The sequence below is a fragment of the Pteropus alecto genome, unplaced genomic scaffold (genome assembly GCF_000325575.1).
Source record: "Pteropus alecto unplaced genomic scaffold, ASM32557v1 scaffold3, whole genome shotgun sequence".
In the NCBI taxonomy this organism is placed as follows: Eukaryota; Metazoa; Chordata; class Mammalia; order Chiroptera; family Pteropodidae; genus Pteropus; species Pteropus alecto.
This window is the reverse complement of record NW_006442484.1, coordinates 61,348,565-61,363,552: the sequence shown is the minus strand read 5'-3', so window position 1 is coordinate 61,363,552 and position 14,988 is coordinate 61,348,565. Positions and strand designations below refer to the sequence as shown.

Genomic DNA, 14,988 nt, shown 5'->3' with positions numbered 1-14,988 from the left:
ATTATATATGAACATAATTTTCAATATTTGAATGAAAGAGTAAAAATTTGTCATAATTAAGAAATTCCTTTATATGTAATTACCTAAAGAGTTAACATTTCTTTTAGTTGGATCTCACAGAACAAGGTGTAGGTAGATGGCAGGGCTCAAATGACAGACATGGATCATATTCACACACATTAATATAAGTGACTGCATACAAGGCATCTTAAGATAACAGAATGATAATCTGACTGAGTAAATGAATCATACATGGTTTGATTATGAGATGGTGGTAGCAGCCAACAGAACTGCTCCTTATAACACTAGTACACTGCCGTGGTGAGGCTGAGTAAAAAGCCACTCAGAAGGGAAATACTGAACACAGCTGCTAGGAAGGTATTTAAACTTTGTCATAAAAATTTTTGTAGAATTATAGACTTGCTATTACTAGCCAACAGGCAGTATTTTTATTGGAAGAACTGCTAGTTAAATGAATTGTCAGGTCCTCTTTTTTAGGTATACAACCTAAAATATACCTTAAGTTTATCTATAGAGACATATTATATTGCTAACCTCCAGGCCTCATGGCAAACTTGCAGGACAGAAGTCATAACTCCCATTTTACCAATGAAGAAATTGAGGCTCATAAAAATTTTAAAATTTGCTCATAATCACATAGTAAATAGCAAAGCTGAGATTCCAGAATTCCAGATTTTATTCTCAAGTCTGTCCTCTTCCTTGCTCAAGCTGTCTCCCAAAGATAGAAGTTTTTATTAAGTAAAATGAATCTAGCAATGGTAGACCACCTTTCAGGTCAATGACCCTTTCAGGAATGTGGAAAAAAATAGTCATCTTGATTCATCTTGGGGAGAGAAGTAAATCAAGTATGTGCCTAACACTTACTAGGTGCTATAGAGAACAAGAGAAAAGTCTAAAATGTGTTCCCTTTCTTCAGAGTTGGTGAGATGAGACTAATAAAGAATATATAAAGGACACTGTAATTTCTCACTGTTTATAGCATAGTTTGTAACTTATTTCCTTGTCAAAATCAAGGTTATAGCTGATAAGCTTAGAGAATACTGCCTATATGTTCTACTAAAGGGGCTTACAGACTTTAAACTTCCAGGACCACTGGCTCCTCAATTAAGTTTACTCTAGTGCTAAAAGTGGGCCCAATGTCTTATTACAACACTTCAAATTGAATCTGTGATTGTTTTCACAAGGATTCCAGCTAAAATTCCCATTCTTTCGGGGTGCCTTAATAAGAAAGCTGTGGCTCCAATGATTCTATTTTTGAGTATTTATCCTAAGGAAATAAAAACACTAACTCAAAAAGATATTTGCACCTCCATGTTCACTGCATCATCATTTACAGTAGCCAAGACATGGAATCAACCTAAGTGTCCATGGATAAATGAGTGGACAAAGAAAATGTGATATGTATATGTACATATATATATATATATACACACACATATACAAGAATATTATTCAGCCATAAAAGAAAAAGAAATCTTTCCATTTGTGACAACATGGATGGACCTTGAAAGCATTACGCTAAATGAGATAAGTCAGACAGAGAAAGATAAATATTGTATGACCTCACCTATATGTGGAATCTAAAAATATATATGTATTTTTAATTGATGATTGCTGGGGTTGGGGGGGGTGAGCAAAATGGGTGAAGGTGATTAAAAGATACAAACTTCCAGTTACAAAATAAATAAATTCTGGGGATGTAATATACAGCATGGTGATCATAGTTAATAATGCCATAGTGTATATTTGAAAGTTGCTAAAAGAGTGTCTTAAAAGTTCTCAGCACGAGAAAAAATATTTCTAACTGTGTGGCGATGGATATTAACTAAACTTTTTGTGATGATTATTTCATGATATATACAAATATAGAATCATTATGTTGTACATCTGAAACTCATATGTTACATGTCAATTATATCTCAATTTTAAAAAATTGTACCAGAAACGATAATAATAAAGAAAGTTATATTGGGTTTTTTTGTTTGTTTGTTTTTATGGTGACATTGGTTAACAAAATCCAATAAGTTTCAGCTGAACATTTTAACAGTAAGGCATATATATTTACATTGCGTGTTCACCTCCCATAGTTAGATTTCTTTCTGTCACTACATACTTGACCCCCTTTATCCCATCTACCTCCCCCTCCCCCCATCCCCTATCCTACGGTAACCACTAGTCTATAGTCCATGTCCATGAGTCTCTGTTTGTTTGTCCTGTTCATTTGTTGCTTTTAGGTTTATATCCCACATGTAAGTGATATCATGTGATTTTCAACTTTTCCTGTCTGGCTTATTTCACTTAGCATGATTATCTCGAGGTCCATCCATGTTGTCACAAATGGCAGTATTTCATCTCTTCTTATGGCTGAGTAACATTCCATTAAGAAAGCTAGTTTAAATCTAATGAAATCTCCTTTAGAAAGAGGCAGAAAATATTACTTCCTTTATATCCTCTACCACCCATTGACTTGCATCTAATCCGTAAGAACCTGGCAGGTGACAACACCTAAGGCAGAAGACAAGATTCTCAGAAGTCTTGGTCAAAAAAGATGCAGAAAAAAATAGACAGCATTGCCCCTTAGCCATAGTATTACTCATAATAAATTGAGTAGTGGCTGCCAGTAATATGGTTCACTCCTTTCCTTAATTTTAAGATTGGTCTTTATTTATTTAAGGCCCCCATCTTTACAGAGCATTGTATTCTCTCTTTTTGTGGTTCCTTCTAAGTGCTACAAACCAAACAGTTTGAAACAGTTCTTGCTTTTAAGGAATTTATAATCTAACAAGGAAAACAGAAACTTGAACACACAGAAAACCTGAGTCTGAGTCAGATGTGACTTTTTTAATACTTAGTCAAGTTTTCATTCACATTGTGTATATATTCACAAACTTTCTCAAAATAAGCCTAATTCCAGGAAGGAAAAAAAAGAAGTCTGAAGTAATTAGCTTTGAGAAGTCTTTTGTTCAATAAGAAAAAAAAACAAAGATTTAGTTGAATTGTAAGGTGAAATCAGTTCAGCTAAATTAATGAGGAAGCTATTTCTAATAAATGTCTTGACAAAGTTTTAGGTGTCCCTTAGGCTGAGTTAGTGTCAAGGTGAGGGTTTTGGAGGCTTTTTCTAAAATTTTAATCAACTTGGAACAGAAAAAAAAGAGCCCCATTATGTACTATTCATTAAGATAAGATTTTAGACAAGAGAATGATCAAAGCCAAGCACACAGCTCTGTGTCAAATGCAGTATTTAAAAATCATTTGCTGAACTAAATGGAGCTACATTAAATTCATATGCAATTCATTCTTTTACTCTAGAATCTGAGGAATCTCAAAACCATCTTTGCACAAACTTGACTCTCTAGCAAAAACTGTGCAATTGTTTGTCAAGAAGGAACAAAAAGGATAACAATTATAAATGCTGCTGGTTAGTTTATAGAATTTTTTTGGTAGAAATAGGAAGTTTTGTTTTTTTAATAGCTACTACATCCACCAAAATATAGGCTTCTCTGCATTTTCCTTTGTAATGCTGGAAGAAATCAGAGGAAAACCAGTGATGACCAACCTCTACGACTTTAAAGGTCATGAGCAGAAACACTGAGTCTCCATTGCTTTAGAAAAGTGACGACCCCAACCCCATCCAGGTTATACACAGCAGCCAGAAGAAGGTTTTATTCCATGACTCAAAGATACCACTCTATTCAAAGCTCTCCAGGATCAAAATCTTAAGAATTATTTTTACTTATTGATTCCTTTATACCTCTGAAAAGTCCTGACAGAGATTAAGTAACCTGCTTGATGTCATGTAGTTAATAAATAGAGAATCGGGATTTTAATTTTAGGGCATACTCCTTTAATGACAGTACTATATTACCTACTGGACCCTACTTATAGAAACTTCTAGCCATTCTCTTAATCCTTAATTTATCTTCATTGTCTCATTTTTAACTACTTTTTTTTTTTTACCAATTACTTCCCTATTTAAGAAAAGTACAATGGCTTTACATATTATGTTAAATTGAATACAGCTGCCATATCAAGCCTGCCTTCAGTCAACCCATCAAATCCTCTTCAATTTAGGAGCATTGCCTCTGGAACACAAAGAAAACTTGCTGAACTGCTATCAATGGAATATGTGGGTTTTTCCCCTCAGGAGGACTATTTCCCTGATGGTTACATTCATAGAAATAAGCATCCAGAACAAGGGAAATAAAACAGTCTGCTATAGTGGACCACAGTGCATTTAGCATAACAACCAGTGGAGTGGTCTAGAAACAACATTTTAAATGAAATGCTGACAAATCAAAATATGCCACTTACCTGCTATGTGAATTTGGGCAAAGTTATTTAACCTCTCTGTGCCTCATTTTCTGTATCTATGAATTTGAGTAGACAATCCCTACTTCATGAGCCTAGTGAAAATTATATGAGTTAATACCTGTAAAGTGCTTAGAATAGTGTCTGGAACATAAGCACTCAATAAATGTCAGGGGTTATTATTGTGGTGGGAGTGTGGGAAGAGACATCCATATAACTCGCTTTGAATATGTCAAAAGTTGTCACATGAGTACTTAAACTTACTCTTTCTAGCTCCTGAGACAGAAATCAGACTGACCAGGAAATACATCTGAGAAGAATTTGATTTAGGCTCAACGTAAGAATGTTTTCACAAAACAAACGCAGCCTGAAAATGGAATTGGCTCCCTAGTGAAATTTAAATTCTGAGGTAGATCAAGTTAACTATCTAAAGCAAACGATACTTTCAAGAGCTGTGTACCACCACCAATGGAAGTCCTTAATTTATATTTCTGAAAGCTACAAACAGAATAGTTATTAAGGAAAGAACCCAAATGATAGAAGAAAACTTCTGTCAAGAAGAGTAATCTATCTTCAAGAGTACTTGAAGAAAACTACAAAGGAGTCCCTTGAGGATAAAAGCACCAAGATCCTTATAGAAATAAGACAAATAGTCTACTTAGTCATCTTCTTGATCTTTAAAACACTCAAGCCATTTTCAACTGTAAAAACTAAAAATCAAAATTGAAACCATGAATAAGAGTCAGAAAGATTTAAGACATAATCAGATAAACACAAAGTTAAGCTTTTATGTCCAAAAGAAGCCTCAGAGCAATGCTATTGTACCTTGTAAAAAGAGCAAATTTTTAAAAAATAAATAAGATATCAGGCCTAGTTGTTAAGGAAATTGTTACAGTTTGGTTTTCTCCAGACTTTGCTTGAAGGAGTTCAGAACAACAAAAATATCCTGTGCAGAGTTTTCACATTTTATATAAATAAATATTTAATATCTACATCTGAGAATTTGTTAAATTACGATTCCAACTTTTTAAGTCTTATTTAACACTACTAAACCTAATCCCAATGTGGAAACTACTGTTTTTCTACTCTGGCTTTTAACAGGATTTATACAATGGAAAATATTCCATAATCTGCTCTTATTATCCATGAAACTAGATAGCAACTGGTTCTCTATAATGTATGCTTGAATAGAATATTTTATATGCAGCACTGAGGAACCTGTGGTCTTTATTCTTATTTTTATTTATTTACTTTGCTCTTTATTTGTTTGTTTGTTTGTTTGTTTGTTTGTTTTAGGAGAGGCAATCCTTGGTTGACCTCACAGATTGCAAGGAACTTGTCAGCTTACAATCCCTTATTTTTTATTTTTTACACCTATAGCACCTGGTCTTCCTAGGCGTTGTGGGCTTTATTCTTATTTTAACATCTTACATTGCCATACAGGCTGGAAACTCCCTTACAATGAATATATACAGGAACACAGCAAGCACCCAAGGACAAGGTTAAGTGTGTGTTTTGTGTATGGATCGGTGCCAAGTGTAGCTTCTCCAATATGACTCTTGTAATGAGACATTCCAAGGGTAAAATAAATAGTTGATTTTACATACTAGCTATCAGGATTCATTAAAATACCTCTTAAAGAAAATATAAAATAAAATAAAATAAAGACTCACATTAAACGAAACTGCCTATACTTTTAATCACAGAAATCTTTCTCTGTTTGGAATATAATCCCTGTTCTCCAATTATGATCTATAAAGTTTGATATTTTTAACAGTGAGGATAGAAGTGAACATTTGCCCAAATACAGAGATCAGCCAAATCAATTTTCCCAGAGTTTTCAGAGGTACATTCTACTCAGAGTCAAATCAAGTTCACAAGAATGTTGTGGGAACTTGAAAATTGTCTTTCAGTTCTTGTGAAGGACATATTAACAATAAAATCCAGAAATCTGAATTCCTCCTTTTTAAATCTTATGAGATCATAAACAGTTGGAAAATGTTTGTACCAGTTCTTCACCAGTTTGCTTAATGATCTGTGGAAGTCAGTAACCTTTCAGTTTCCAAATCTGTAAATAAGTGAATTCAACTAGTAAGAGTTAAACTCTAGATTCCTTAAGTTCAATTTTCTATTAAAGTATAAAAGACATACAATATAAAACTCCAGATACAGTTAGAAATAAAATGTTCTTAAAATCCAGAACTAATTGTTTTACTTTAAAACTACTATCAGAATCTTAAATCTTAACCCAGTGGACTTTTTATGTTTGCTAACAAATTAATTTTCATTTAAAAAATCTAATAAAATACATCTATAATTGGAAAAAATAATCACTACGACAATGACCAAGGTCTGAAAGTAGAATGTAATAGAATAATGGCCCCCAAAGATTTTCATGTCCTATTCCCCAGAATCTGTGAATATCTCAGGTTCCATGGAAAAGAAGAATTAAGATAACAGATAGAATTAAGATTGCTAATCAACTGACATTAAAATAGGAAGATTCTCTTGGATTATCTGGGCGATCCCCATGTAATCACAAGAATCCTTAAATATGGAAGAAGAAGACAGAAAAGTTAAAATGGGGCAAGGTGGAAAATGAAAGTTAAGAAGGTTGAATATGAGAAAAACTTCACCAGCCATTGGTGGCATTGAAGGTGGAAGGTGCCTTGATCCAAAAAAATGTAGGCAGTTTCCAGAATCTAAAATGGGCAAGAAAATGGATTTTCCCCTAGAACCTCCAAAAAGGAGCATGGCCCTTCCTATACCTTGATTTTAGCCCAGTGAAATACATTTCAAATCTCAGACTTCTAGAACTATAAGACAATAAATCTGTGCTGTTTGAAGACACTAAGTTTGTGGTAAGTTGTTACAGCAGCAATAGGAAACTAACATTTAAGATTTCTAAAATATAGGTTTCAAAGCATAAGAAACCCAAATTTCCAATCTCGGAGACAAAATAATCACCTCTGATCTATTGTTGTTTCTTAAATCTCTCTGACTTCCAACTTAAATGAAATGATGAATATGCACCTAGCTCAATAAATGGTGGTTGTTTTTACTGATGAACAATACATGGTTGAAGCAACTCAACTTTGTTATCTGCTTGGCTCCATTCCAACCAGATCAATCTATTCTTAAATCACTATTTGTTTGTTTGTTTGTTTGTTTGTTTTTAGAAATTTGGGGTGCTGGGGTTACATATGGGGATAAAGAAAATAGGGAGGAAAAATTCTGTCCTTTCCTGCCCATCCTACCACCCTACCATACACACACATACTTAATAAACGTGAGACCTTGAACAGCTTCCTCATCTGTAAGGTTGAAATGATAATGATAGTTATGTCTTATCAGGCTGTCATAAGAATTAAGGACAATGTAAGATCTTGACTATGTTAGTGCTTGCTGTTATTCTATACCTTGAAACCTTAAAAGAACCCTCCATTATCTATCCATGGTATCATAAACGATCTCTCTAATGGCTCTCTGGAAGAATGGGAGAGATAGTGAACAGCCATGCTTAGTAAATGAAGGGGTAGAATTACCGAATGATCTCCAAGCTGTCCAATTCTAATAATGTATTTGGATAATAAAGCAGTCTCAAGTTATTTGAGTATAAACATATGAATTTTACTTTCCCCACAACTGCTCCCTCCCAGCTATGCCATCTCAGATCTCTTTTGCCCCTAGGTACTCCAGTTATACCAATAGCTCATTCAGATTCCATAATGTTTCTTTCAGTTATTGGAAAGGTTCTTATTAAGTCCTTAAAATCTCAGTCCTATTCATTTCAAAATTTCAATTTTATGTTCAATCGAAGGTCCTCTTTCTACCCCATATTGTGAGGCAGGCTAGAACAGTGGTAATAGTGGCTTGAACTGGGGTGGGGGGGCGGCGGGCCTAGATTTACTCAGCCCACTTCTCCCTTTCTTTTCCTTTCTGCAGTTCCCTTCTCGGGTTGGGCTGGAAGACAGATAGGAGAGGCCAAGGTCTCCCCATAGATGGTCTAATAGGGATATTATAGGCAGCACTGGGTTGGTTTTCTCCATTCCTCAGGTTAACACTGAAGTGACCATTGGTTCTCTTCGTGAGGCAGGCATCTCTTTGTGGGGCTGATTCTGTGGAGCTGCTGCTTCTCCACAATGTCCTTCTTTCTGCACATTCATCATGTTGGTGCTAGAAATCTGGCTTGGACACTGACCTCTTCCTCTTACTCCTTATCCAGCCCCTGCCCCAGTCTTTTATTACTAAAGTCCCTCTGCCCAAATGGCCTCTTTGGGTGGGGCACCAGAAGATGCTTTGCCATATTTTAGTGTCCCTTTTCTCCACACTCAGGATGGAATCAGGGGCTCTGATGGTCCAGTAACTCAGTATCTTCCAGAGAATAGATGAGCATCAGTCACAACTTATAGGGAGACTTGGTGGAGAGGGGACTGTTTGATGCCACCACTGTTACCTGCCTAATCTTTACACATAATTCTCATGAGTCCCTTCTCTCTCAATCTCAGAAAAAGTCATGAGCTCTTCCATCAACAATGAGGAAAGTGGAAGGAACAGGCTCTCTCCAGAAACCATAACCCCCCTCCAAGTTTACTTCCTCCCACTGGTCCTCCCCTTATTTAGCCTAGGGAAGAAGAGTGGGCAAGTACAGTAGTGAAGGCCACCTCATAACACAGGGGGTGGTGGCTGAACACAACAGTTCATGATCTCCCGAATCTGTGAAATCTTAGGGCCTTTCATTTTAAGCTATAATGGCTAATTCCAGTACCCACAACTACCTCCATTCTATTATTCCAACTTCTAAGATGTCTTGGTTGTCAGAGCCATTTCTCTGTATTGATGACCCTGTCATGCTGAGGGTACAACTATGAAGAATTTCCTTGGACTTTCCTAGAGCGAGAGCTATAGAAATAGTCAGGTAGACAAAATTTATCTCTTAATACCAAGCATTCCCACCAACAACTCAGACCAATCCTTCCTGGATCTTCCCCAGGAATCCCTAGGCTCAAAGGGTTTTCTGCCTAGCAATTACTGTTAGGTGTAAAGTATTCATTAGTTAAAAGGCTCTCCAAAAGAACCAAAAAGCAATCAAAATTTTAAAAAAAAGAAAATTTGACTTCTCAAATGTACAACTTATTGCAGAATGATCCAGGCAAAGAAACATCTATTGAGACGTTTACCCTGCCCACTTATAAATATGGTCACATCTGACTTCATTCTCCCTTAGCGCACCTTGCTTGATCTTTCTCTTTCTCTTCTCCCCAAACCCTAGAAATCTCAACTTGTGGTCAAGCTTGACTGCTAACACTTCTGAGTGTGACTTCTCACAAGCCCACACAGTTACTTTTATGACGAACATGTCTTTGGCTAAAGACCATCATCCCAGCTGTAGGACAGAAAGCTGAGGATCAAAAGGTCATCTGCTCCTTCTGACTTCCAATATGTCTAGCATAAGCATGCACGCGTGCGCGCGCACACACACACACACACACACACACACACACACCCCACTGAATTTCTCACAAAATCAGCTCGATCCCATACTAACCAAAAATGAGAAAGTATTAGGGAAAATATTTCATTCAAGTTTTGCATATTTGGGAAAAGCCTTATTTTTTCCCCCAAAGAAATCTACTTTAAGAGAATATAATTGGATACTGTACAGATGTTGCAATAGAAAAAAAGGGGGAGAAGGCCAAAGTTTTATATCCCGTCAATAATTTAACACAACCACAGACAGGTAATTAAAGCCTACACACAAGTGTTTCAACAAGAGAGCTGACTGTGCCTTAAACACTCTGAGGACATTTGGCCATGGTACTGTATCTGCACGGCAGAATGGACTCATTACCTTCAACACAATAAAGCAGCCACCAGCACAATAATTTCATGACAATCGTCTATTTGAATTTCCCACATATTGACTTCGGAATTTCTACCAAGAAAAAAATGAATTTAATGATTAAAATGACTTTTGGTTTAATGGAATTCCACAAATATCTACTGATCCCTTCCTATGTGCGAGGAACTATATCTACTTCAAATGTACTTGGAAGGAAATCTCAGTCATACAGCATGTCTGACTTATTTCACTCAGCATAATAACCTCTAGGTCCATCCGTGTCATATCCACTACCATTTAACAAAATTTCAACTTCCTTCAGATATTCCCTATTGATTTATTGATGCTAGCAGACAAAACTATTTAACTATAAATCATATTAGGGTTCAGTGATTAAGTAACTATCCATCTTAGCTTGTGTAAATTATACCAAAGTTGGATCATATATTCTTGCTTCATGGTAAAGATGCTAATTCTGCTCAAAGAGTAAAAATATTGAACAAGAGTTCCACTCCTCTCAAGGGTACGTTAAATACAATATTAATGTAAAGTCAAAGGTATTTTACATGAAAGATTAAGAAAAAAATGTATTCAAATAATCCTTAAGAGAGTTTCCCAAAGCTGTTTTTAGCATTTTTTCTTTTTGATTTGTCAGCAAAACTTAGTTGTTAAGATAAGCTATTTCATCCACAATAGCTAAGGTTTAAATCAATATTATTCAAGAGGTGTGCTTGCTTTGGCAGCACATATACTAAAATGTTATTCAAGAGGATGCATAGCATAAAGATTAAAACCCAATAGACTGGAGCTAGACTATTTGGATCCATTTCCTGGCTCTGCCATTTACTACCTATGTAACCTTGGACAAGTCACTTAACATCTCTCCATCTGTGAAGATGGAGGTAAAAATAAAAATAACTCATGGTTATTGACTGAGTTAATACATATGAAGTGCTTAGAACTATGCCAAACTCATAATACTAATTATATGAGCATTTGCTACTATTATGAAGAAAATTTCTCAATAAAAACGTCTTCAAGATGTAAATGTGTTGTATCTACTAGATTAAACATAAAAAGAAAGCTATTTAATTATTAATAACATTTCTAAATATATAATATTCAATTATAGCCCAGAATCAATAATTCCAAAATATTTCAAAACGAGAGTTCACCAAACACTGAAGATGTCTTTGCATCTTTTTTTAAGCATTTTTAAAAATTTTATTATTAGTTTCAAGCATATAGTATATTGATTAGACATTTGTATAGTTCATGAAATGATTCCCTGATCACTCCGGTTTCAAGTATATAGTATATTGATTAGACATTTATATAGTTCATGAAATGATTCCCTGATCACTCCATCTGGCTCTCCACCTAGCCATTACATTACTGCTGACTACATTCCCTATGCCGTGCTCCCCATCCCCGTGACCATCTCTCAACTACTAATTTGTACTTCTTTAACCCTTCACCCCTTTCTTCCAGCCCCGCGACCCCTCTCCCCTCTGGCAGTCACCAAATTGTCCTCTGTATTTGTGTCTGTTTTTGATTAGCTTGTTCTTTCTTGTTCTTTAGATTCCACATATAAGTGAAGTCATATAGTATTTGTCTTTCTATGTCTGACTTATTTCACTCAGCATAATAACCTCTAGGTCCATCCATGTCATTACAAATGGTAGAATTTCATTGTTTCATGGCTGAGTAATATTCCATTGCATATTCTTTATTTGCATCTTGCATGTCAGCCTCTAGAGGGCACACAGACTTCATTACCCACCCCCTTCCCCATCCCTACTCCCTCCTCCAAAAATTAGTCATGATAAGTAATTAAGAAACTGCAAGTTCAAGGACATCAATGGGCTATGTTTTATGGAGGTGAAGCTTTCAAAGAAGATAAAGGCAGAGTGCACATTGCACGGTCTCCTCTCTCCTTCCTCAATCCAACAACTGATCTGCCCTGGAGGGGAGCAGAGCAGGGTAATTTGCATTTACTCTTCAGTCACAGCTGTGCTTTTCCTGAGTCAAATCCTAACCCAGCCTGAGCCAAGTGGAGGAGAAACACTCTCCCCCTGCTGACTCCTTACTTTCTGGCCCTAGGAGGTATGCTCTTGAGCAGCCCACCTTCATCTTCAGCTGTCAGATCTGGAATGTGGAGTATGGACTTTAAGCTCACAGGCAATTTGGCCTGCTTCGGTTTGAGCCTCAGGGAAAAGCACCAACAAAGCGATCAGGTGCAGCTCTCTAGAGTTCTGCTTTGTAATCTTGGTCCCGGCTAACAGTAAAGCATTCTTTTCTCTCTTTTTGCCTTCCTTGTGCATTTATCTCCCTTAGCACCTCACAGGGAAGGTGTTCTGAATACAATCTCATAACATTTCTAACCATTACTTTTTTCCATACAATAATATGAGTTTGCCTACTTTACACGTTGCTTGTGCTTAGTCTACTATAGAATTAACATCTTTTAAGGGTCCTTGAACAGGTCAACCTGAAAGAATTAACAAAGGACATATTATCTTTCAATTTAAAAAAAAAAAATAAGCTTTTGAATACAAATTTGTATAGTTAAGGGAAAAAAGTGTATTTGCCTGTAATAGCTACACACTTCCATAAGTTTATAAATACAAATTATGAAATCTTTGGAAGCTAAGGATACTTACTAAAATAGTTTAGTTGCTATGTTGTTTTGTTTTGCTTTAGAGGGATTGTATTGGTCTCAAAATTAACTTGTCTTTCTTCTTCCTGGAGTGATAATGATCACATAAATAATGTACATCACCATGTACAATCCTACTTTTCTCAAAGTAATGCTAGATTAATTATTAGTGAAGTGACTTAAAATGATACTGTTGAAAATAAACTAGATTATATCTCTCTTAAACATGTACACATAAAATGTTACCAATAAAACTACCAATGAAATCCAATTTTAAATCCAAGGTAATATTCTAATACTTTTTCATACCATGATTTTGCTATCAAATGTTAGTTGAAATACACAATATATTGGCCAAGACTTAAAACAAGACAGAATGTTGTTGTTATAGAAGTTGACCATTTGGTCCTAATTGTTATTATTCCTTTAGTATGATCATTAATTACAATAAATTCTGTCTATTGTAGCCTATTATAGGAACTCAGATACAGAGATGAACTGGGATACAGAGAAAAATAACATAAATAAGAGATAAATAAAACTACAAATAAACCTTTTTTACATTATTAAAACACATCAAAATATGAGATTTTTGTAGAACTGAAAGGTTTTACCATAACAAAGTTTACCTTAGATTTAGGTATTACCATAGATTTAGATTGTAAGTGTAATGAAATTTTCCCCTCGCCCCACCTAATAACCAATGGTTCATTTATAGTACTGGTATCTCAATGGGAAACTCAAAAAGTAACTTTACTCCTGCCTCTTACTTCTGTTTAGTCATTTTAAGCTAGATTTTTTTTTCATGTACCATCTTATACATGTCTCAGTTTGGACATTGCTCCTAAAAATGGAATTATGTTTAATGTTTACAGTTATTAAAGCCAAACAGAAGTCACTGTGGAAGCAAGGGAGACCGCTGCAATTCTTTCTTTGAGTTACTCCAGACCTACAGCTTGACCAGTTGCTCAAGCATTACCTGGAAGCAGTCATGGATTATTTGCTCAGTAGCACCGAAGGTAAAGTAGACTGTCTTCTGATGTCTTTTCATAACACCCTACTGAGCCTGAGGTGTTATTCAGCATTTGTGTTCAACTGGCATTTTACTGTACAAAAGTTCATTAGCTGTTTTCTCTATGGTAGAAAGGAAAAGACTAGAAAAACAACTACTCGGTCTTAATTGCAATGTACATTTGTTTAACTCTTCGATAGCTATGAAATTAACTTATACTTTCTGAATCTTAATATATTTTCCAAGAAGGAAAACAAATAGTGTAAATTCTGATAGTAGTAGCAAACACTAATCAACAGGCACTTCTAAAATCTTTCATTAAAATAAGACAAGCCTCTTTAAATTTTATTCCTAATTCTCTGGCGAGGGGCTATAAGAAATTACACACAATGAGAAGTGACCATTTCTAAGGTGAAATGTAATCATGTTTCTATGGCAATTTGAGAGAAAGTAAACACTCTAACCGAAGTTACTGAAATAATAAAACATATCCACCCAAGAAGTTCAATGCTAATTATACAGCTGAATCATATCTCAGGAGGCGCGCCCCCAGCTGAAGCCACCAGGGCATGCTCATGGTACCCCTCATAGTAAAGGCTGGCCAACTCCATTGAGCAACCAGGTTGTTTTCCCACAATTCACTGATAAGTTGTTTATTTAGAACTTTTAACACATATTTCTACCAGCAAAAAAAAGTCTATAAGTGCTGATTAATTCCCAGGCCAATCTAGAGAAGCCTATTTAACTTATAGTGTGTCTAAAACTGTTAAGTTATTTTTGAATCACACTTAACTTCCCTTCAAAACTGTCTCTATTTTAAAAAAAATGCTTTCAGTGCTCGCTTCGGCAGCACATATACTAAAAAAATGCTTTCAGAGCACCAGCTTAAGATCTCCTATTTCATCATTCCCCTAGAATAATACATATTCCCATGCTCCAGGTATTTGTTCCCTGTATATCAGTCTAAAATAGAATACAACCCTTCACAAACGACTGTCTGCAGGGACATGGGAGAAGTGGGCCTGGTGTAAAATAATCGGTATGAACGCCATATACTGATAATAACTAGAATACCTGTCAAATTGCTTTGCCTTTTAAAACATAGTACAGGCCTAACAAAATGACCAGAGATGAGAAAGTTTACAA

General features: G+C 35.5%; 1 protein-coding gene across 1 annotated transcript in view; it reads right to left on the bottom strand.

Moving 5' to 3' along the window:
• PLCL1 (phospholipase C like 1 (inactive)) overlaps nt 1-14,988 on the bottom strand; it is a 298,458-nt gene that overhangs the window by 277,257 nt on the left and 6,213 nt on the right. The window lies entirely within an intron of this gene.